Source organism: Garra rufa, chromosome 1 (genome assembly GCF_049309525.1).
Source record: "Garra rufa chromosome 1, GarRuf1.0, whole genome shotgun sequence".
In the NCBI taxonomy this organism is placed as follows: domain Eukaryota; kingdom Metazoa; phylum Chordata; class Actinopteri; order Cypriniformes; family Cyprinidae; genus Garra; species Garra rufa.
The window spans coordinates 67,405,001-67,429,912 of NC_133361.1; the positions used below are offsets into that span (position 1 = coordinate 67,405,001).

The window sequence follows — 24,912 nt, forward strand, 5'->3', positions numbered from 1 at the left end:
TTCCACAAGAGGAAAGAATGGTGGACTACACCATGCCACAGGTACCAGAGACAGGTACCAACATTCCACGCTTCAAGTCTCCAGCAACAGATACGACCATAATCTGAGCCTCCAGCCTGTGAGGAAAGAGATATTTTCCACGAACAGAGTCTTCGTCCAGCGAGACAACAACAGATGCAGCATGTCCTGAGTCTTCATCCAAGAGAGACCAAGTTCTGGTCCAAGATCTCTAGCCTAGAGAGGCAGAAGACAAACAGACATTTGCAACAATGTTAAGCTCCAGAGAGCAAAACTTCACTTCAGGTACCTTTGTTCCAAGCTAAGGGCCTTCAGCACCTAGACCTGGGCCACATCTGCGTGTTCCAGATCTTGTGACGCTTTGGTGCTCCAGGAGATCAGCATCCTACAGTGCCCTCAGTACGAGAATGTATCTGTTAGCGCCTCACCCTTGCTGAGCAGACTCAGTACTTTGTTGCTCTGTTAGTGTCCCTTCCTTCGCAGGTAGCAGACTCAGAACAAAGAGTGTCTTTTGAAAAGGAAACCTTAAACCTTTCCGATGAGATTAGAATTTGCCACTTCTCCCTTTCCATGCTGTGATTGGCTGGTTGCATTGGAACATGGGGTAGCCCACCCTTCTTTTCTTCTTGTGGATTTAATTTGCACAGTTCTAACACAAAGTTAGAAATGTGGCATTAAAGTTTTACTGGTGCATTTCTTACTTTCCAAAACACAGTCAGTAAACATTTTGCACGCAGTGACGCCCAATTAGCTGCCACACAGACGTCCTCTACAGACACTCCTCTGAATAACGCCCATGACGTAACCATGCCTTGTCGAGTGTGCGCACACCACCGTAGGTAGGGGCAAACCCCTAATTCTGTATGCAATAGAAATCGCCTCCACAATCCAATGTGAAAGGCGTTGCTTACACAGCGGTCTCCCCCGAACCAGGTTGGCAAAACACACAAACAGCTGATCTGCATGTCTGACCCGTGTCTGCTCCACATATGCACTGAGAGCCCGCACAGGGCATAACGCATGCAGCTTTCTGTCCTCCTCAGAATCAATAGAGAGGTTTGACAGAGCGGGCAGCTCAAATGGTAGAGCATTAAATTTCCCTGATGAGACTTTAGGCGTATATGCTGCAATCGGACGCAACACCACTCTAGATCCATCCAATGCAAACTGGATGCATGTGGGATGCACTGACAGCATGCAGGTCACTGTAAAAGGGATTAATACATATAATTTAGCTCAAAGGGAATCAAATATGATTCAATAGGGAATTTGAACAGAATCGCTGTTTTACGGCTGTTCCAGAGTCGACCCGCGATTCATTAAACAAGTCGTGTAACAGAAACTCTGCAATAGATATTACTATCCAGAATATAGTGAAACACTATATATTAGCACAGTAGCAAAATCAGCAGTTTAAGACATTAACTTGTACGCACAAAAGACAAGATACTTATCTTTTCTAATAAAAATATGATTTTATTGGATAAACCTAACACATAAAAACTAATCTAACATAAACACACATTCACACAGGTTGCAGAAAGAGAAAGTGAGCAAAGAATGAGTTTAAAGGAATGAAAATATGAAGTCCCAAGTTTATAGCAATATGTGCAATTGCTTAGACCTGAACAACCATCAATCACTTAATTAACCCTCGTATTGAGTCTCTCAAAGAGGTTATTAAACTTTATATCAAAATGCACCAGTTCAGTTAGAACCTGGAGGTTACTTGCGCGTTGCCTTTGTATGAAGGGAATTCCTGTCTGTCACGGTTCAAACAAGGAGGTCTGGGTCCAAATGCAGGTTGGAAAATGTTTTAATGAGAATAACCACTAAACAAACAAAAAGGCCAACACGGCACAAACTGAAAGACTAAATAACAAAATCAAAAACTAAATCAAAAGCCAAGATCTGAGAATACACAGGAGACGAGACAATGCAGGCAGGAGAGAAAGGTGAGAGTATTTAAAGACCGGATAATAGTGAACAGATGTGAGTGAATCAGTGTTAACGACAAGGACAGGTGAATGCTATCAGAAGTGCAGTGCAGGAACAGCGACCTCAGGTGGCTGAGGGAAACCCCACAGCCCCAATCATGACAGTACCTCCCCTCAAGGGAACGGCTTCCAAAAAATCTAGAGGGAGGAGGAACAGGGGAAGGTGAATCAGGGGGAGGGATGGCGGGCCAGGTCCGTGCAGTGGAGTCACGCAAGCAGGCCTTGCCGCCCGCGGAGCCTCAGCGGACGCCGCCGCATTAGGCACGGAAATAGCGGACGTGGCCGCGTCAAGCACGGAGATAGCGGACGTCGCCGCGTCAGGGACAGGACGCGCAGCCGCCTCAGTGCCAGGAACAGGACGCGCAGGATGCACAGCCGCCTCAGCGCCAGGAACAGGACGCGCAGCCGCCTCAGCGCCAGGAACAGGACGCGCAGGACGCACAGCCGCCTCAGCGCCAGGAACAGGACGCGCAGCCGCCTCAGCGTCTGGAACAGGACGCGCAGCCGCCTCAGCGTCAGGAACAGCGATGGCGGTTGTCGCCACCTCCTCGCGGAATGTGAGATGTGAGAGTTGTGCGCTGTTAAAGTCCAGGTCTGCGAAGATGTTTGGGTCGGTCGCGGCTTGCACAAAACTTAAGAGAAATAAAAAGATTAAAAGTAAAAGACAGAAGTGTAATGATCTCCTCATGTTTCCTTTAGAGCAGCGTATGGCATGCAGGCCAGGCAGCGTCGAGACGCGGCGGCACAAGAGAGCAAGGGTATGGAGTAAGCGTGAGAGAGTAAGAGGGCGATTTGAAGGTGTCCTGAGTTTTTAAACTCAGCTTTTGGACACATCCCAAATGGTGTCTTGACCAATTAAAACATTTTCCTAATTCAAAGGACTGTTAGTTGCTCCTCCCAACCATAAATCACAATGTCATCTGATCAGTCCCGTGATCCCAACTTTCCTGCTCTTGGCAAATAAAATTTGGACTTGATTTCGATAACAAGACTAAAATACACTTTGCAAAGAATTGAATTTCACACATGGCGTCCAGAACGAGAACCAAATCCCACGAAGGCACCATTGATTTCGCAACGGGCCTCAGACGCCACGCCCCCTTAATCTCCGCAATCAGGCACTGATACAGTGATAGGAATTTACGCCCACTCCATTCTTCAAAAACACGCCTCTTCAATTCCCTGTCTTGCGGACCGCCCCCGGACAATATGTCCGCCCCACCATTCAGATGGCCTGGGACGTGTACTGCCTTGAGCGATGCTAGATATTTGTTGCTTCATATCAGAAGCTTCCATGCGAGTTGCAACAGGGGAAGAGAGTGGTATATATACGACACTACAGTCATGTTGTCAGTCTTGATTAACACATGTCTGCCCTGTAAGCGCTGCGCAAAGTGTTCCAGTGCCAGATAAACCGCCTGCAACTCCAAATTATTCATATGACGCTGCTTCAGATCCTCTGACCACACCCCTCTTACAGGGCTCCCCATCCCTGTAATGACGCATCTGTCGACACCACTATATGTGAAGTAACTCTGCCCAGGTGAATCCCCTTCGACAACAAGGCGGGGTTTCTCCAGGGAATCAGAGCCTGAATGCATGCTGACGTAATTATCACCTGGCTGTTCAAATGCCCATCGCCCATTCGTGCTCATCTCCCACCTCTGGGAATGCACGCATAAAAAGGAGTCCCAGCTGGACGACTGCTATCATCGAGGCCATGAGCCCCAGCTGTTTTAACACCAGATGAAAATGGATCCGCTTGCCCAGCTGGAAATGGGCCAGACTGCTGCAAAAGTCCCTCGCCCTTCGTACCGACAGGATAGCTGTGTTCTGTACGGAATCTATCTCTAACCCGAGACATGAAATCTGCTGACTCGGAAACAGGGAGCTCTCCCGTAGATTTATTAAAAATCTAAGAGCCCGTAAATGAGAGACAAGTATTTGTGTCTGTAACATCGTTTGCTCTCTGCGGCCAGGAGTAGGTCGTCCAAATATGCGAACACTCTTATGCCCTGATGCCGTAACAGTGCCAGCACCACACACACACTTCGTAAAGACCCATGGGACCAGGGAAAACCCGAAGGGCAGGACTTGAAATTCGTATGGCATCCCTTTGAAGGAGAACCTCAGAAACTTTCTGTGCCCCGGGTGGAACGTGACATGGAAATACTGCGTGCGTGCCCGCCCCGACTCCCAGGCACCGGGCCTCGGTGCTGTCGCTGCCGCCGGCCTCTTGGCTGGTGGGGGCCGTGAAGACACCCCAGACCCTCGTTGAGCAGCCAACTGCGCTGGTCTGTTGTACCTCCTCGGCATCGAACCCTTTAATGACTCTGCTTGTTTTCTTTTTTTTTCACTTATTTTTTTTATTGAAGGTTTTCTTTTTTTTTCCACATTTAAGCAGAAACAGTGTATTACACTGTTGCATTAAACAGATGTGGAGAAATACAGCAAACAAAACAAACAGTAACAGTAACAGTTGCTGGTATCTATTATTTAAAATAAAGTACTTGAAACAATCAATCTTTAAGCATCAGTTTCAGTGTCATATTGCATCCATTATTCCCATTTATTATTAAAGGCATTTTCTTTCATTCTAAGCCGATATGTCATTCGTTCCATGGTGTAGACCTCTCTCACGATCTCTAACCACTGATTTGTATTGGGGGGTTTGGCCTTGTACCAATTTCTTGTTATTGCTTTCTTACATGTGACCAGTAATATTTTAGTTAAATATCTATCTTCTTCTTACACATGACTTTTTCAAACTTTTTATAACTTTACATTCCTTGGGTATTACATATCCTAGAATATCTTTCATTATATTGTGCACATTTTCCCAGAATGAATTAAGTTTATGACAATTCCAAAAGATGTGTGTGTGGTTTGCTTCTTTCTCTCCACATAACCGCCAACATATATGTTGGGAGCCAGTTTGTTTACTCTTCCATTTAGGTGTAATGAAGTATCGGGTCAGATTTTTCCATCCAAATTCTCTCCATATTCTAGAATTTGTAGTTGAGTGTTGCGTTTCACACATATCTTGCTATTCTTCTTGGGTAATACATTTATTTAATTCTCTTTCCCATTTTTTTATATGTATAGCTTGGAAGTTGCTTCTGAGTCTCTCAGGCTTTGGTACAATACTGATATTACCTTAAAATAAGTTCCACTGTACGTCTTAGTCAATACATCAAGTACACCATTTAAAGTTTTCACAATTTTTATTTCCTTCATGAAGTAGTCTCTTAACTGTAAGTATCTGAAGTGGTCCCTATTTTCTAATCCATAGCTTGTCTTTAGCTCTTGGAAGCTCATTATCTTCCCATTCTCTAACAGTGTACACATGGCTGTAAGTCCTTTCCCACCCCAGCTCCTGAAATTGTGGTCACTAACGCTTGGTTTAAACTCGTCATCATATGCGAACCAACTGAGTAATTTTAATTCCCTCTCTAATTTGTGTTGTTTGATAAAATCGAACCAGATATTTAGTGTGTGTAGAGTTATTGGGTCAATTGTGTCTTGTTTTGACTTCATTAATGTAGCATTACCAATCAAGGACTGGTTTGGGACACCCGCCGCTGTCTTCTCAATGTCTTTCCATCTCGCAGTATAGCCTCTGTCACACCACTTTAACACTGGTCTAAGTTGTGCCGCAAAGTAATAGTATTTCAAATTAGGAAGTGCCATACCTCCTTTGTCTTTTCCTAATTGTAGTGTGCTATATCTTATCCGTGGTCTTTTTCCATTCCATATGAACCTAGAGAACATCTTATCCCAGGTTCTGAACATTTCTTGTGGAATCTTAATAGGTAGACACTGAAAAAAATATAACAGTCTAGGGAGAATGTTAATTTTAATTACATCAATACTGGAATTCAGATATATTGACAGGATGGACCATCTTTCTATGTCTCTACTAATTTGAAGATGGATCCGATCATAATTTACTTTGTAGATCGTAGTTTGATCGCCATTTTAAATTATAGATTTTCTTGATTTGTATAGGTGGGGTATAGTTAAAGGTTAAGATCTGCGTTTTGTTCACGTTTATTTTGTATCCTGAGTGTTCGCGGAATTTGTTTATAAGATGCATTAGTTGTGTAAGAGTCGTACTAGGGCTGTCTAAGTATATTATAATATTGTCCGCAAATAGGCTTATTATATGTTTCTCTCCATTGATAGTAATCCCTTTTATTTACTCACTCTGCCTTATCGCTTGTGCTATTGGCTCAATATATATGGCAAAGAGGAGCGGTGATAGGCAGCATCCCTGATGCGTACCTCTTCCTAATATTATTCTTTCTGTTAGGCTCCCATTAACTTTTATTCTGGCTATAGGGTTTTGATAGATAGTTTTGATACAATTGATTGAGTCTTTATTAAATCCAAATCGTTCTAATACTTAATACAGGAAATTCCAATTTACACTGTCAAACGCTTTTTCAGCATCGAGACTTAGCAGAGCAGCACTGTTTTTATTAATTTGTATTGTGTTAATTTTCTGTATGGTTCTTCTAATGCTGTCTTGTGTCTGATGCCCTACAATGAAGCCGGTTTGGTCTTCGTCAATTAGCTCATCTATAAATTTCTCGTATCTTTGTGCTATAATAGATGTATATATTTTACAATCTACATTTACTATTGATATTGGTCTATTACAATATTCTATGTCCTTACCTTCTTTCGGGATTATGGAAATTATTGCCTCTTTCCAGGATGGTGCTAAGTGGCCTTCTTTAAGAGTACAATTAAAAGAATCTGCAAGGAGAGGTACCAATTCCTTTTTTAAAAGTCCTGTACCACTCAGAAATCCGTCTCCTCCCGGGGTTTTATTTGCTTTAAGTTTAGTTATAGCCTTGGATATTTCCTCAGGTGTTATAGGAGTTGTGAGCTCTTTTTCATTTTGGCATTTTCCAATAGATGGCAGATCGAGTGAGTTGAGAAACTGTCTTTTCGCCTCCTCACTTGATGAGGGCATTTGTGTATATAGGTTTTTATGGTAGTCTTTAAATATTCTTTCTATTTCTACATCTTTGTATTTTAGTTGATCTGACTGATCTCTTATTTTATTTATTGTGTTTAATGCCTGTTGTTTTTTAAAACGTCTTGCCAGTAATCTGGCAGCTTTAGGGCCAGTTTCATAATATTCCTGTTTCACAAACCTAAACTTTTTCTCTATCTCTTCCTCCAGGATTTTGTTTATTCCCTCTTTTATGGTCTTCATTTCCTGTAGGAGTTGAGTTTTTTGGGTGTTTTGGTATTTTATTTCTAAGTTTTTTAGTTTTTCTGTCAGGTCTAGATAAGCCGCTTGTTTTAGTTTCTTTTGGTCTGATGTGATCCCTTACAGAAAAACCACATGAATTTCACCATGAGTTTTCCACATGTGATCACATGTGTCCACAAATTTTCCACATGTGCAACATAATAGAGCACATGTGGAAATTTTTCATGTGTTAAAATTGGTTTTAACATGTGGATCACATGTTAGCTACATGTAACAAATACATTTTTAGCTTCACACCCTGATAATTTGTTGACTTTTAGTTTTTTCTCAACTTCCCATTTCCTGTTTCCGGTCCTGTAGTAGTCCCTTTGTTGCAAAGTTGATGATACACTTTGTTATTAGCTTGTACCTATAATTTATTGATCATCAGTTAGGTATATCATTTTATTCATATATATGTATATATATATATATATATATATTGTGTGTGTGTGTGTGTGTGTGTGTGTGTGTGTGTGTGTGTGTGTATTACAATAATATAATAATTTCTTGTTATTATTATTATAACTAATACTAAGCAACCATGACCTGCACACTTCATGGATTCAATGAAGATTCAGCAAAGGGTAAATGGATTTCCAGCATTAAAAATCACTGGTTATTGTATTATTATATTCCTGTACAGCTATGATAAGCTGTTTCTACAACTTGGCAGTGCTTTCAATGTTATTAAGGGAAAGGATGAAGCCGATTGGTTGGTTCATGTCACATAACCTGCGGTTCATTATGAGCGCACACAGTGTGCGTGTACATTTGAAATAACGATCTTATGTGCGCCGCGCAAAATACACTATGGCTGTCAGTGTTGTAGTCGAGTCACCAACTGTCGAGTCCGAGTCGAGTCTCGAGTCCCAGTGTTCGAGTCCGAGTCCAAGTCCGAGTCACCAAAGAAGAGTCCGAGTCGAGTCCAAGTCGAGTCACCATTACCAGAGTTCGAGTCCGAGTCGAGTCTCAAGTCCCCAGTGTTCGAGTCCGAGTCGAGTCTCGAGTCCCGTATTCGAGTCTGAGAGTGCCTACATGTCTCCACTCTGGGACCTTCAAAAAACTGATAAAATGTATTAAAGAGGTTCTACATTAAACAAAAATGACACCACTGTCACAATTGCAAAGGGAGTTTATTACATGATTAGGAAATTTCCATTTTTGTGTGAACTAATCCTTTAACACTGTATTACAGAAATACACTCAGCGAAAAAAAGAAACCTGCATTTTACAGGACACTGTATTTTAAAGATACTTAAAACGTAAAAAAAATACGATATGCAGAGAGAGAGAGAGAGAGAAAGAGAGAGAGAGAGAGAGAGAGAGATTGTGTGTATGACCGAATTATTTAACGTGTGTGTGTGTGTGTGTGTGTGTGTGTGTGTGTGTGAGACGGCAAGCGACTGGTCAGAAAGCAACGTGTAACGTTAGTCTGACATGTTTCTTGTCGACACCACAGGATTTTAAGAGTCAAAATTGCAAAAAAATGTTTAATCTGACACAGTGACTATCGCAACAGACAAATATCGCAAAAATCTGATCTGGCACAGTGACTAGTAACGTTAAGTTATCAACAGACAAAAAAAATGCTGTAATCTGAACCAGACATACATTAACCCTAGCTTCTTCTGTTTGTAATATGCATTAGTCAATAATATTTTTTTGAAAAAAGCTAACGTTAGGCAATGGAAAGCATTTTACTTAACGTTACTTTTCTGGGTGCATCCGTGACAGGTGTCTCTTAAAGTTTGAGGTTGTCCCAGTCTTTTGCGATTACACACACAACATTTAGCGCTGCTCTTACCAGCATTAGAAGCAAAATTCGCGTAGGCGAACTTCACGATCCGGGGCACGTCTTTCTGCATTTTACAAATGTGAACATTTAGCCCGCGAATCATGCATCATGCATTGCACGAGCGTAAAAGTGAGTGACGTCAGTGAGTGTGTTGTCAAGCAAAGAGAGCGAGAGGTAGCAGTGTCTGTGAAGGGAGATCGCGGCCGGTCTTGGGCACGAAACAGGGAAAGTGTAACACCTTATATAATTTTTTAATAACATATTTAGTCAAAAACAAAGTGATGAATGCTTAAGTCCGATTGTATATATCCTCGAGTCCGAGTCCAAGTACGAGTCATCAATCCGCGAGTCCAAGTCGAGTCACAAGTCCAGAGAGTGGATTCTCGAGTCGGACTCGAGTCCAAAGAATAGTGACTCGAGTCCGAGTCCAGGACTCGAGTACTCCATCACTGATGGCTGTATCCGAAATCGCCCCCTATACCCTCAAATAGGGCACTATTTGAGGGGACAGCCATTTTAAGTGGTGTTCGAAACCATAGTGGACGTTCTCGAGTGCACTCATTCAATCCCACAATGCACCGCAAAAACGAGTGTACAAACGATGTACGCTCAATAGCTAGAGATAACCCATAATGCACTGTGAGAGTCGCGCGCCGACTGAATTCCCGCGTCTCTCCAGACGATGGCGCCCGCAGCTGAATCATCCGTCTGTTCATTTTACAACGCGCTCGTCCACTGCGTAATGCAGCGTACAACACAGGTACAAATTTGTTGTAAATTGATTATTAAATTGTTTAACCAAGGTTTATACATAAACTCCTTGACATAGTTCAAGATAAATCCTTTAATCTTACTACTCGAACTGTCCGTTTTAAATGATTGTTAAACAGTATAGCAGAATACTATGCAAAAGTGGCAGTCCTTCCGGTGCACTTAGTGTCCGAATTCACTCACTCGTTTTCATTCACTCCTTCAAGTGAACTGTACGAGTGGACTAATGTAGGGAATAGTGAATAGGGTATAGGGGGCGACTTCGGATACAGCCTACACTGTAAACCCTAATAAGTTCACTGAACTCAAAAATTATTTTGTAACAGATTACACAAAAATATTTTAGTGATGTTTTTAAATTTTTTAAGTTTACATAAAATAAAAATTACATTTACACTTGCCTTAAATTATCTCAATGTTATCTTATAAATATTGATATTCCTCAACTTATAATTAGGGAGTAATTAGCTCAAAATTTTCTGTATTTTTCAACTCATATAATGTGGAAAATACACTCAAAATTTTCTATATTTCTAAACTCATATAATGTGTAAAATACACTCAAAATTTTCTATATTTCTCAACTCATATAATGAGAAAAAAACTCAATTTTCAATAATTTTCCACACAAAATGTGGGAATTGCACTCAAAAATAAATTCTAAACTGAAATACTACTGTCGGCCCACTACACAATTACATTCAGCTAATAATGTTAGAAAACATGAAAGTGACACCACAGTGACAATTCAACAACTTTTTTTTTTATTCAACACAATGTGCTTTTTAAAAGGCAGGAATCAAAGGAGCTCAGTCAAAAAGTGCTTGTCATAAGTTAAAACAAAAAGAAAAGGAAATGACTCCATAAAAACAAAATCTGTTTTAAAGTACATTAAGTGTTATTAGTTCCATATTCTGGTAGTGATCATTGTTACAGAGGGTAAATTCAGTATTTTGGGTCTCCAGCTCACATTATAATAAAAACTCACAAAGGATTCATGATAAAATTCAATAAGATTCTAAGTATAATCCATCCTCAACAGCAATGACAACTATTAGAATGTGGAGCCATTTAACACCGTTTAAAAACGTTTTGGCACTTACTGTTCCTTGAAAAACACACTTTTTTTTAAAAAATAAATTCAAATAAGTACTGGTTTCCACTGTGCCATACTTCAACTGGCAACATCAAGGTAGTGCATCAAGGTAGGCATTAGGCAACAGAACATTAAACATGTATAGTGCATGAATTGAACAGTCGTTTCTCCCATTTTTCAGTGCAAACTTTAGCTGGGCAATATGTCATTTTTGTAAAATTTATCTATTAACAATCAATGTAATAAATCTGAGGTAGAACAGGCAAACATTGTCACGTATTAAATCCGAGGTAGAACAGGCAAACATTGTCACGTATTAAATCTGAGGTAGAACAAGCAAACATTGTCACATCCTAAATCTGAGGTAGAAGAGGCCAATGATTACATTTGTAAAGAGAACAAAAACAAAAAAAACTTCCTTAATACTCAGCTCAACAAATAATCCATTCTGAATTATTCACTCACTGAACAATTCATTCTTCAGCGTCAGTAGACGCCCTTTCAGTGGTTTGTTGTCCTCAAGACACACCACAACTTTTTGGATAAAAGTGAATGTAAGTTCGAGATTCTTTGGGTACTGTAGGTCTAGTGCATAGATGTATCCAAAGAGCAGGAGAAATGAGTCAGCCAGATTCGTGGGACCACTCACAAGTATTTCATCCTCCACGACAATACAGATGCTCTCAGGGCTGAAGAGGGACGCATCAGTAGTATCATCCCTGACGACTGTCAGGAGAGCCACTGGAGTGTCACTGAGGTCTGGACCATCTGCTGACTATTAAACACAAATAATACAAGAATAAGTTCAGCCCCTCAAGGATACAAATCATGATAATGATGTCTAGACATTACTGTCACTTAGCACTTAAGACTGCAACTTAGCTACATGTTTAAACTATTTTCTGTATGTATGCTTATATCTTATGTTAGTTTCACACCCATCGGTTAGCACTTTTTGATTAGTGGAATGGTTTATACTTACCTTTTCATAATTACTACGTCAGTTTGTAGAACAACAACTGAAGCAAACCTCATAAGTAGGTCCTGGGGGGCATTCCAAAAGGAGGTTCAACAAACTCTGAGTCTAACCCTGAACTCTTAGTTGACTTACCCTTTGAAGTGAAACTCTTGAGTGTTCAGTTCCAGAACAGCTGATCTGAGTTAGGCAAGTTGACTCTGAGTATGTTAACTCTGAGTTGAGCTTATGCCTTTTGACTAGTAAAAAGCCATCATAAATGGAGCTCCAATAATGTGATTCACCGTGGCAACAAGGGAGTTCAATTGTTCAATTTTTTACTTTATTTAATTTTAGGCTATTTTATTTTATTTTATTTAAATTGGCTGTAAATGAAATATAAAAACATTCTCATGTTGGCTCCTCACTTTGGTTTTTATTTTACATATTAAACAAAGTAAATTTTATTTCAGTAGATACTTTAACTTGTAGTAGCTTTTACCACCAACAGATGCTGTTTAACACACATCTGTGTCCTAACATCCTGCTGAGTAGATGAACATGAAGTGGTGCTCACCTCCACCTCGTCCAAAAGAGGGTCCTGAACTGAAAACTCAAAGAGTTTCATTTCACAGGGTAAGTCAACTCACGAGTTCAGGGTTAGACTCAGAGTTTGATGAACCCATTTTTCTGGAATAGCCATCTGAAATGGATAACTCAGAGTTTCCCTTATCTCAGGGTTCACTCTGAGTTTTCACATAACCTGCTTTGTGGAATACCCCCTTGTTCTCCTAGAGTTCTTTGAGTGATGTCATATGTTTAAGTTGACTAAATAGCTAGGCAAAGGGATCGATAGTGAGGCCAGTACACTTACGTTACAGGTCCTGAAGAACTTGGAGGCATCTTCACGCAGGTACACAGGAAGTGCACGAAGGACGAGGGCCCGTCTCATATTTACATCACGTTGTTCCTAGATGGACAAAAAATATCCATTACAATAATAATTACACAAATGCAGAGCAAACACTTAAAAAAATCTAAGTGTTAAATAGCTCCATATTCTGATGGTGGTCATTGCTATAGATGGTAGATTCAGTATTTTGGGTCACCATTTCTTCAGTAAAACATTTTTCAAATGAATAACTTTCTATTGTAAATACTTTAACTCACAAAGAAAAAAAACTTAAGATTGTAAATCAAATTTTATGAAAGCAGTAGTTATTTGGAGTTTGTAGTAAATTGAAGCTGATAAAGTATCTTTTTAAGGTACCTCTTTCTGATAGAATACATCTGGTCAAGACGTTCATCTCTGATGAGATTGACAATGTTTTTTTTCATGCTATAATCACTTAACCTCGGGGCACAGTCGAGGCAATGCACAGTATGACTTCTTACAGTTGTCTGCAAACAATCTGTTAATAATCTGTATGTGAATCATGCAAAGTTAAAAACTCACCTGAATGTCATAAATCCCCATGAGCTTGGCTAGCTCCTCCGCTATCTTGCCAGTCTTGGTGGCCTTGTTTCTGAACAAGGTGATGAGTTTAGGCGTGTGTCTGTCCAACTCCTTGTAAAATTGGTTGCGCAGGTTAACGTTGTTGATTCGGTGGAACTCTGCAAACACCTATACATAGAGAATTACACAAAAATGTACAAAGATGAATAAGGTACAGAAATGTGAATGTATTTTAAGAAGTTTTTAGTTGGAAGGTAGCAAAACCAAGGGCAATTCAATTAGGGATGAGTCAGAACCAAGGTCAAAATAGAAAGTTAGTTGTCATTCTTTAATTTAAACAGGGTGTATATTGTTATCTAAAGGAAATCTAATAATAAACCTCTGTATACTTTGTTTACAGTGAATGGAAAAAATATGTCACTGCGTGATATGTTGTCAACTTTTACATCTGCCATTTGCTTTTTGGTGAATTTTTGGAAAATTTAGATTTTTAAATAGTCATTTAACTATTGGAAAAAATCATGTTCAAAGTGGGCATGCTTAAAGGATTTGTTCACTTTCATAACAACAATTTACAGATAATGTACTCGCCCCCTTGTCATCCAAGATGTTCATGTCTTTCTTTCCTCAGTCTTGAGGAAATTCAGTTTTTTTGAGGAAAACATTTCAGGATTTCTCTCCATATAATGAATATGGATGGCGTCCCTAAGTTTGAACTTCCGAAATGCAGTTTAAATGCAGCTTCAAAAGACTCTAAACGATCCCAGTCGAGGAGGAAGGGTCTTATCTGATGAAACGAATTGGTTATTTTCTAAACAAATTGACAATTTATATACTTTTTAACATCAAATGCTCGTCTTGTCTAGTCTTTGCGCAGCGCATGTGCAGTTTGTGTGATCCAGGTCAATACAGTTAGGGTATGTCAAAACTCCCATCTCCTTTTCTTCCCTAACTTCAAAATCACCTTAGATCGCTGCAAAAGTACTGATACTGTTTACAAAGTGAACATACAAAGAAACTGAAATGCCCTTTACAAAAAAAAAAAAAAAAAAGGTAAAAACATTTGTAGGACGATTTTGACGTTGAAGACATAAACGAGATGGGAGTTTTTCAACATACCCTAACTGCATTGACCCGGATTATACTGAATACACATACGCTGAGCAGGAACGAGACAAGACGAGCATTTGAGGTTAAAAGTTATATAAATTGCCAATTTGTTTAGAAAATAACCAATTCGTTTCACTAGACCCTTCCTCCTCAGCTGGGATCGTTTAGAGCCTTTTGAAGCTGCATTTAAACTGCATTTCGGAAGTTTAAACTTCGGGATGCCATCCATATTCATTATATGGAGAGAAACCCTGAAATGTTTTCCTCAAAAAAAAAAAAATCTTTACGACTGAGGAAAGAAAGACATGAACATCTTGGATGACAAGGGGGTGACTACATTATCTGTAAACTGTTGTTATTAAAGTGAACTAATCCACTAGTCATGTTGATTAATTGCTCTCAACAGGGAGAACAGTAAAATAATAAAATATTTTTTTATTTTTTTACCTGTGACTCCATAAGTAGGGCTGGCCATCTGCCCACGACATCTTTCACCCGTGGAGCTACAAGAGCTCCAACGATTTCTTGGCGACGAAGAGCATAGGATGTGTTCATGAGCTTGCCTATGACTACTTGGTTTCTTTCAGTCTTTTCGACTTCATGTATGATTTCTTCTCTCATTGCTTCCAGAGTGGCTGGGGTTTGATCCTTCGGTAAGTTGATGATGTAGTTGACCTCAGCTTTTCGAGCTTTCTTTATGTTTTGATGGGGGTGAACATTGTCAGGGTTGTTTCGGCTCCGCCTCCCTGTGTTGATGGCTACTTCTGCAACCCCAGCTTTGGCCAGATTGTTACGGTAAGATGCAACCTTGTACCCTATGTGACGTTTCCATCCCAACTCCCCGTCTTCACTAGCCGTCAATCTGAGACATGGATGAGCTGTAATCAAAGCCTTAGCAGCCATTGCCAATTCCTTTTCATGTGGATATGGTTTAAAACTGTAGATCGTTTCTGCCATTTTTTTAAGGATTTCACTCTTATGTGACCTCTTTAACTTCAACAATTTTCCTGATTCTTCATAAACACGGTTTCCTTCTTCTAGAATATGCTCCATTTCATAACCAAAACCAGGAACAACAAAGTGATCAGGCCAACTTTTCTGCCGCTGTAATGCATGTGGGAGTATGTCTGTGTCAGACGATGCAGTAGATGAGGTGTCACCTTCAGGTCTGACGACTCTCAACGTACCCTTCTCTGGTAACTCCTTGATGTCCACAAGAAGACAAAGATCACCATCAAAGTCCGGATCCTCATAGTGCAGGCTAAAGTCCCCATCCAATCTCGGCTTGAACCTCTCTTGCATTATTTCTTTCAGTTCCTCAACTGACTTTGGTCGCTCAAGTAGAGTAAGTTTCAGGGCGGTGTCTCGTGCAACATACACACGCAGCACATGCTTCTGAGCAGCAGCCATCATTTGGTTCCTAAAAGACAGAAACACATTAATTTTCATGGAGAGTGAAGGTGACACATACAACATTTACATGTCCACATACCAATTTGTCCATGCAGCTTCAAGAGAATGTCACAGTCATCTGTTTACCTCCTTCAACAAATCTTCAGTTTAATAATATGAAACGTTTTGGTGTCAAGAGCAATCTTCCATCTATGTTGTAAGCGCAGAGAGGGGTTTTGTCATTTAGTTCTGATGGGGTGTGAACAGCCAGATTGTTTGGGAAAAGTTCGTAAGACCTCAGGTGTTCAATGTAGTGTGATGTGTGCTCTTGGCAAAGAAAGACAACAGTACCGTTAACCAGGAGAACCTGTTGAATTCTACAGTACTTAGGCAGTCCTCCCTCTTGTCCCACAGACAAAAACATGCCTACAACATAATCAGTTCCATCAATGCAGATATTTGATGTGCTGTAAATAACATTGCTAGCTGTTATTTGTTCAATGTATGTCTTGGCGACATTTGGAAGCACTGATACCAGTACAGACGAGACATTTGATGTCTGCTGGTGAGGTTTGAAGAATCCTGAAGAACTGAGATGGTATGCTACCATGTACTGATGCCTGTCTGCAAGTGTTTTTAACACGTTTTTAAAGTTTTGTGTGTCATGCACAACTCTCTTGAAAAAACGGTGTTTCCCCTCAAACCTCATTGTCCACAAGTGTACAAGGGGCCCAAAACGGCGTACAAGGTCAGGATAGTGTTCAACGTAGTGATGCTTAGGACGGAGTTTGAAATCTGGAAAGGCTTCTTTCAGCATCTCTTTATGATCCTGTATCTTGGACTGTAAATACTGGATGGACTCCTCTGTGAATTCTGAGCTCAGCGATAACTCTACTACCTCTTTTAAGTCCATTAGCACAGTCCATGCTCCATCCTCTTCAGGAACTGCATTCCCAATAATTAAAGGGAGCAGTCTAAGCAATGTGGCATTTTCATGGCCATTACCACCAATGCTTTTCTTTACAGTGAAGGTCTGTGGTATTTTATGAGGTTTTTCAAGTTTGTCTGTGTGCTGGTATGGAAACGATAGAATTCTCTCGTTCAAATATTCAAGGGTGAAGTATTTGCGACGGATCATCTCTCCGATACACAGGGCGAGCTCTACGGGCACAATGCCCTCAAAAAGATCGTGGAGGGCATCAGGTGGAAAGCCAGTGACAGTATGAAAATGCTCTAGATGCTGGCTCAAGACACAATCTGCCTGAACACCATTCTGACTCTGGCTTTCCCCATGCATTACAGCATGCACATCACTATTATGGCTGTCTTTTGTCCTAAGACTGAACTCGCCACTTGCAACTTCATGAGTCTGAAGTTGAGCTTGTGTTGCTGTGCAGAATCTGCAGAAATATTCTGCTCTAAAAGACTTTGAAAAGCCTGCCAAATCATGGGCTGCAAGATTGTCAGACACCACACACATGACTGTTCCTTGAACTACCTTACCAATAGACTCAATGAATACCCCATCTTGTTCAAGGGTACGGAGGTCTCTCAACAAAGGACCAAGTGCTTTTTCATAGCCAAATGTCTGTACGTCAGCCACTTTACATAAAGCTGCAAGCTGAATCACGTGAAGGGCTGATCGGTATTTACTGGGAAGATCAGCAAGCGTCCAATATACTGAACATATTTTGTGTATTTTGCGTGATGTGCCAAGTGGATTGGCTATTTCCAAATCATCAATGTACAAAATGAGTGTTATCTTTAACTCATCTGAAGACAAGAATGTATTCTCTTTGAAGTACAAACCATCTTGGTGGCTTACATAATGACCGTTTTGTGCTACTTTTGTTTCTTTAATTTTGTCCAGAATATCTGTATGATTGAAGATTTTTTGTATCATCTCAAGAATGGGAACATGCACTGCTGTGTGTCCTGGCTGTAGCAGATACTGTACAGGCTTTACCACAGGGTAATTCTTTTCGATGAAGGTTTTCCTTCTCTTGGTTGAGGATAACTGCTTCCCCTTAGCTGTGGCACTGACAATAACATTACAGTCCATAACAGCACTGACAACCTCATTTAGAAGTGTTTCACTGACAGTGATCTCATGACTCTGTAAGACCTCTCTAATGTCATGTTTGAGTATCGGTTGGGACAAGGAAAATATCTGAGTCAAATGTTCCACTATTTCCTGAGAAGCCATGTCAGATACATGAAGAATAGATTGCATCTTTAGGAATAATGATGCCAAGTTATGGTTCAACTGGGCTCTTAAGGTGTCTGTGTCACAATGACTGTTTACCTCATTAAGATCAAATGTGTCTGCAGACCCTGCACTGTGACTTTCAGCAGGTTCCCCAAGACTTTCTGCTGCAACTGCAACTGGGGCACTATCATTGTCTGCCAATACAACACATTCACCAAAGTCTGAATCACCACCATGTTTTCTACTTTTGTGTGCATTAAAGGCCGAGTAGCTATTTGTTCTGTAATTACAGTTCTTGAATGGGCATGCTACCATCTCATGACTTCGTAAATGACTTCTCAAATGACCAAATAGAATTTCCTCAGAAAAGGGCTGCTTCAAGTTACACAAAGGACATGTAAAAAAAGCACATGCTCCTTCAGTTGGATCTACTCTACATGTATCATTATGAGATCTTGACAGATGAGCTTTCATTGCTTCGAATGATGGAAAAGTACAAATACAACTGTCATAGAGACATGGCAGAGGGGACACTCTTGAATATTGGCTATGCAGTACAGTATAATGCCAAAATAATTGTCCCCGGGTATTTGATGTTGCAGAACACAACTTGCACTTCCACTCCATTGGGCCAACTTCAGCCTGCAATTTAAATATTTTCAATTAAAGTCTAAACCATTTGAGCCCCGTTTTGCACTTTTGGCTATTCAAAAAATATATATATATATATATATATTTTATATTTTTTTTAAGTTAAAATGTGTGTCAAATATATCAAAAACATTCATTGTAAACTAATTTTAGTAAAAATGAAAATGTTAAAAGATGAGCAAGTTAGTTATTAACAAGCAAAGCATCAAAGTTACGTGCTTCTAGATCTGCTATTTCTGTTTTTGTTTCAATAATATTAATACGTATTAATAAAGTGTTCAAGTGATCAACTGTGGACCCCACAGTTGAGATAAAAACATTTAAAGAAATAGTAAAAGAATGAATGTGGAAACACATAAAATAAAACCAATTGTTAATAACAATATTTCATAATACATCCTACCTGAACTGTTAAAATGATTTCGAGATGATCTCACAACCACACACTTGAGCCTACGAAGAAATACAAACACAGATCTGGTTAGCATCTTGATAACACACTGACTTTATGTTGCTTAGCATTGTTCGTTTCACGCTAGCACACACATACACACAGCTCGACAACGTAAAATATAGACTGTGTAACGCGGACACTTATTAAAATAAGTCTACTCACAGCCCTCACGTGCATTACCGGCGAACAGCAATAACAACAACCGGCAAAAACCGGGAAGCAGGGATAAAGTTATGCTTTTAGCCCCCGCCAAAGAGTTCAGACTCGTTGACCTAAATTTAACTCCACCTTCAGTGTCCCGCGAAAACATGCATTATGGGAAATGTAGTTCATCCAGGAAACCTGCTGATAACGTTTTACCGTTGTAGGTTTGTAAGACGTAATTGTTACATTCAACAACTTCTAAAGTTACAATTGCTTGGATTTGTAAACTATTTACAACAAATATTTACTGTACACATTGGACAAATGTATTCCCTGTTCCAAATTTAAGACTATTTATCGAAATGCAAAAAAACCTTAGCGTTACTTACCAAATCAGGGCTGATGATAAGACGGCGCTTAAGAAAACGAGGGCAATAAGACTAATGAAAAAATTGAGGTGGTGGTGGTTTGAAGCGGGGGGATAAAAATACGCATTACAAACAAATAAAAACAAATTAAACTGTGTTCCACATCCACACGGCCTGGCCAAGACTTCTCCGCATCAAGGCAAAATCAAGATGGCTGACTCGGCTTACCTGAGGGAGTGATAAGACCCACCCACCAAAACGTCATGACGTTACACTACTGTGTGGTTTCTAAACTTTTTAAGCGTTCCACACAAATTAACTAAAAAATATGGAGCCCTATTCAATTAAAGTGGCATAAATCTCAACAGAGCTCAAAACTTTATAGTTTGGTCAACTGCATAAGGACATTTGACTGTTATGACCCTATTAGTTATGAGCTAGTACAACTGTTTGGGATTACAGTGTATATGTGAACAGCCCCTTTAGCTGTTGCGATACGGCGCGGAAACTGTCGTGTCCGGTGTAGACACGATGTAAGGATAATTTTTTTAGTCGAAATCATATTTATAACGCTTATTTATATTTTAAATTTCTGATGGGAAAGTCGGAGCTCTGCGCACGCGCATCATTCAAACCATAACGGTCAACATCCACTTTAAGCTGAGGAAAAGGTAAGCAAAATTTCAAAGATTTCCTAGTTTTTACACATTTAATGTTGAATTTCAGTTTTTATAGCTGTAATGTGTTGTATTCTAGAACATTTAATACTTTTCTGCTTCATATGTTTGTAACATAGCTTTTCTACTTTTCTGCTTCATATGTTTGCGCACCCTTCGATGAAACCGGCAAAAACTGAGGTAAATCAATGTTAAACTTCAGTTCATACAAATGTTAGTTGTTATAGTTTAAGTTAATTGTTTAGTTGTTTAAAATATCAACTTAAAGGAGAAGTTCACTTCCAGAACGAACATTTACAGATAATTTACTCAGTAAGTAAAGTATTAACAACAGTGTTGTGAATAACCTGTTTCTGCTCTTACTTCGCCAACCAAAATAGTTAAAAAAAAGACCAGTCAAAGCTTTTTTGTTCTCTGCACAGCACAGAGGTGTTTTGTTATTGAATTGAATGAGCGATTTGAAAGAATGTCTTGTTTCGTTTTTGAATGAATCAAAATTGTTAACCTTATAAATAGTCCACTTTGTGTTTGTTTTTGCTATTTTGATTTAGCTATTTTTAGATTTAACAGTTGTGTATATGTCTGGGTAGAATTTTTAAAATCACGTTTGTTCTGGTAACATCACAGTCAACCTTATACACTTGTTTAATAGGAATTACACACCCGGCCATTCCACTGTCCATCCTGTGTGATTGGCTTTTTAAGAACCTTCAGGTGAGTCTCCTTTTGAGTACCACTCTATGTATGTAATCAAAATACAAAAGTGTTTTTGCTCATACTGTTGTTCATTCAGTGTATAAATATTTGATTGCATCTGTTACTATATCTGTGTTTTTGTTCAGACCACTCACCCAAAATACAAAAATCAGTCAATACACACAAAAAATAATAATAAAAATAATAATAATAATAATATATATATATATATTTCACAAATTTCCCCTCCCATTTTGTGGTATCAAAAAGAAAGACTATGGAATAAACGGAAATAATGATTGAATTTAAATTGTTGTGTAAACTTTAGCTTAGTTTAGCTGTCTTTTTAAAATTAATTGTCAATTAAAGCTGTCAATAAAAATTATTGTAAATATTTAAAAAAATCATTGATAGTTAAAAAAAAAACATCTTAAATGGATCAATGCCATTTTGGACACTGGATTTTTCTGTGATTTGTATCTCTCTTTTATCCGTTTTTTTATTTAGGACAAGTCTGATGAGTTTGAAGATGTTGCTGTGGCCCTCCTTACAGATGATGACACCAATCCAGTTCATTGCCAATCTCATGTCATCAAATATGACTCAAGTTGTTAGGTCTACTTAGCGTATATCAGATAGCATTATATCAGAACACAAATTTTGATAATTTTGGAGAAATTCGAGAGCTTTCAAACCCTGCTAAAAAAAGTTCCCAGGCCCAGGAAGCTAGTAAGGACATCAGACTGACGTGGAAGAGAAGACATTTTTGAATATGGTTGTCATTTTAGTTTTCTTTGAGCAAAAATACAGATGACTCACTGGTGTCACATTAACTATTTTAATAATGTCCTTACTACATTTCTGGCCCTGGGAACATTTCAGTTGCATTGCTGCAGAGTCAGAAAGCTCTCGAAGCATCCCAAAAATATCTCAGTTTATCTTATATGTTTGTGTTTTGATGATGAATGAAGGCCTTACTTGTTTGGAACTACATGAGGGTATAATGGCATAATTTTCATTTTTGGATGAACCATCCCTTACAGATTTATATAAATACTTTAGACTGTAGTTATTCATTTGAAATCTTCATAATATGGATAGTGTGTAAGGATTGCTAAATAAAACTTAATGGAATTTTTCTATATAATTGAATTGAACAAACAATATTAAATATTTTTGAGTGTACATTGTGCATGAATAAAATATTGACAGTTGTGAGTCATTTCACTATCACAACACTGTAACACAAGCAGGTTTATAATATATGTTTTACATGGGAATACACATGTTTTTCACATGTGATCACATGGGATTCACATGTGATCTCTAGGGTTTCACATGGGATTCACATGGGATTCACATGTGATCTCTAGGGTTTCACATGGGATTCACATGTGATCTCTAGGGTTTCACATGGAATTCACATGGGATTCACATGTGATCCCTAGGGTTTCACATGGGATTCACATGTGATCTCTAGGGTTTCACATGGAATTCACATGGGATTCACATGTGATCTCTAGGGTTTCACATGGGATTCACATGGGATTCACATGTGATCTCTAGGGTTTCACATGGGATTCACATGTGATCTCTAGGGTTTCACATGGAATTCACATGGGATTCACATGTGATCTCTAGGGTTTCACATGGGATTCACATGTGATCTCTAGGGTTTCACATGGAATTCACATGGGATTCACATGTGATCTCTAGGGTTTCACATGGGATTCACATGTGATCACAAGGGTTTCACATGGGAATTCACACAGAATGCACATGAAAGTGTTCCAAAAGCACACGTTTGCACATGGGTTTCACATGGGAATCACATGTGCAAGCACACGTTTTCACATGTGACCACATGTGTTTTTGCACATGTGAAATTCATGTGGTTTTTCTGTAAGGGATAGCTATTAATTTTCCTCTAATTACGGCCTTTAAGGTATCCCATATAATGGTCGGGCTTAATTCATCCGTAGCATTTTCTTCAATGTATCTTTTTATGTCTATCTTAATTTCTTCAACTATTATTTTATTGTTCATTATGCCACAGTTCAGTCTCCAAGTTGTATTTTTTTGTCTATTAGTAATATGCATGGTTAAGTGCATTGTGTTGTGATCTGAAATATCAGCTATTCCAATTTTACATTCTTTTACCTTGTGTATATTTCAATTATTCATAAATATATAGTCTATTCTGGAATAAGTGTTGTGGGTTTTGGAGTAGTGTGTATAGGTATCTCTGCTGGGTGGAGTTCTCTCCATACATCTATCATGCCCTGTTCCTTTAGTGCTATATTCATGAATTTTGATAAGTGGGTCTTGTTTCTTTTTTGCTTGTTGTATCTATTCTATGGTTCAAAAATACATTAAAATCCCCAGCACACATCATAGTACCTTCTGATTCTGCTGCTATAATTGTAAATAGGGTTTTAAAGATATGTTCTTCACTTTCTGGCGGGGCGTATACATTGATTAGTGTGACTATTTCGTTCTCTAATTTTCCTTTAACAAGAATAAATCGTCCCTCTTCATCGTTAATTTCTTTCAGACACTCAAATTTGATTGCATTTTGTATCATTATCGCAACCCCTCTTTTGCGACTATGTTTACATGTGCTATAGAATGTGTTTCTGTAACCAAACTTCTTGCCATAAGTGTTTTTCTTGGACGAATATAATTTGTGCTTTTAGTTTCCTCATTTTCAAAATCATCTTACTTCTCTTAATTGGATTATTCAGCCCGTTTACATTTAATGACACCATGAAATGTTATTATGTTGGCTTGGAGAAGCCAACATATTGTTATGCTATTTAAACTTATTATTATTATTATTAAAATTCTTCTGAGACTAAAATTCTATACGCTACTCCTCCTAGAGCTTTAAGGCTACAAGCCCCAAACTCGGCGGAGCCCTGGGCCCTGGTCACCAAAGTGTTGCTATATCTTTTTGGAATGATCAGACTTACAGTTGATTTAATATTAATTTTTTTACATGAAAAATTTCTATAGGATTTCAATGGGCTGAGAAAAAATGCGCCATCTAGAGGCGCAATACCTCTCGACTGAAGAGGCGGGACTCAAACCTCTTGCTTACAGTCACTCTGAAATCGGTGTAAATACAAATAAATACCGCCTTTTAAAATTAAATATTCCAGCGATTTAATTGTAAATACCCATTAGAACACATCAACAGCTAAATTCAGTGGTTTGTGAGCAGTTCTTGTAAAAGAAATGCTTGCACCCTTCAGCGAGTATACAAGCCGTCAGCACGAACTCTCTCTGTATGTGCTCATAAACAACATAAATTGCACGAATTAGAGTGCGTTTAAAATTTATATATTTCAGCGATTTATTTGTAAATACCCATTAGAACACATCAACAAATCAACCTTTTGTGATCTGTTTTATTTCAAAGTTAAAGCACTGTCTTCAGCAAATGTGTTATACAGATGAGCTTTACGGCTCGGAGCTAATTTACCCGACTGAGAATTATACATGACTGCGCGTCTTTTAAAAGCATTTAAATAAAAACACTCCAGCGATCCAACACAATAAATATACAAGAATATTTTAAAGAACTATATTAGCTGCAAATGAGCTGTTCAATAGGTTTCACTAACGAACATGTTACCGAGCTGTAACCTATACTTTCACTTTGACTTCGGTGTAAAATGCATATAAATAACGTCTTTAAAATTACAATATTCCAGCCATTTAATTATAAATACCCATTAGAACACATCAAGACCTGAATTCAGCTGTTTGAACGAATTTATTGAAAACCCTAAGCATTTCCTTCACCGCGTACAGATTGCCTTCAACTATGATACATGGAGACGAACGACATA

At 38.9% G+C, this 24,912-nt stretch overlaps 1 protein-coding gene across 1 annotated transcript in view; it reads right to left on the reverse strand.

The window, feature by feature from the left end:
- Positions 1 to 24,912, reverse strand: part of LOC141338423 (uncharacterized) — an 82,606-nt gene that overhangs the window by 24,348 nt on the left and 33,346 nt on the right. The window lies entirely within an intron of this gene.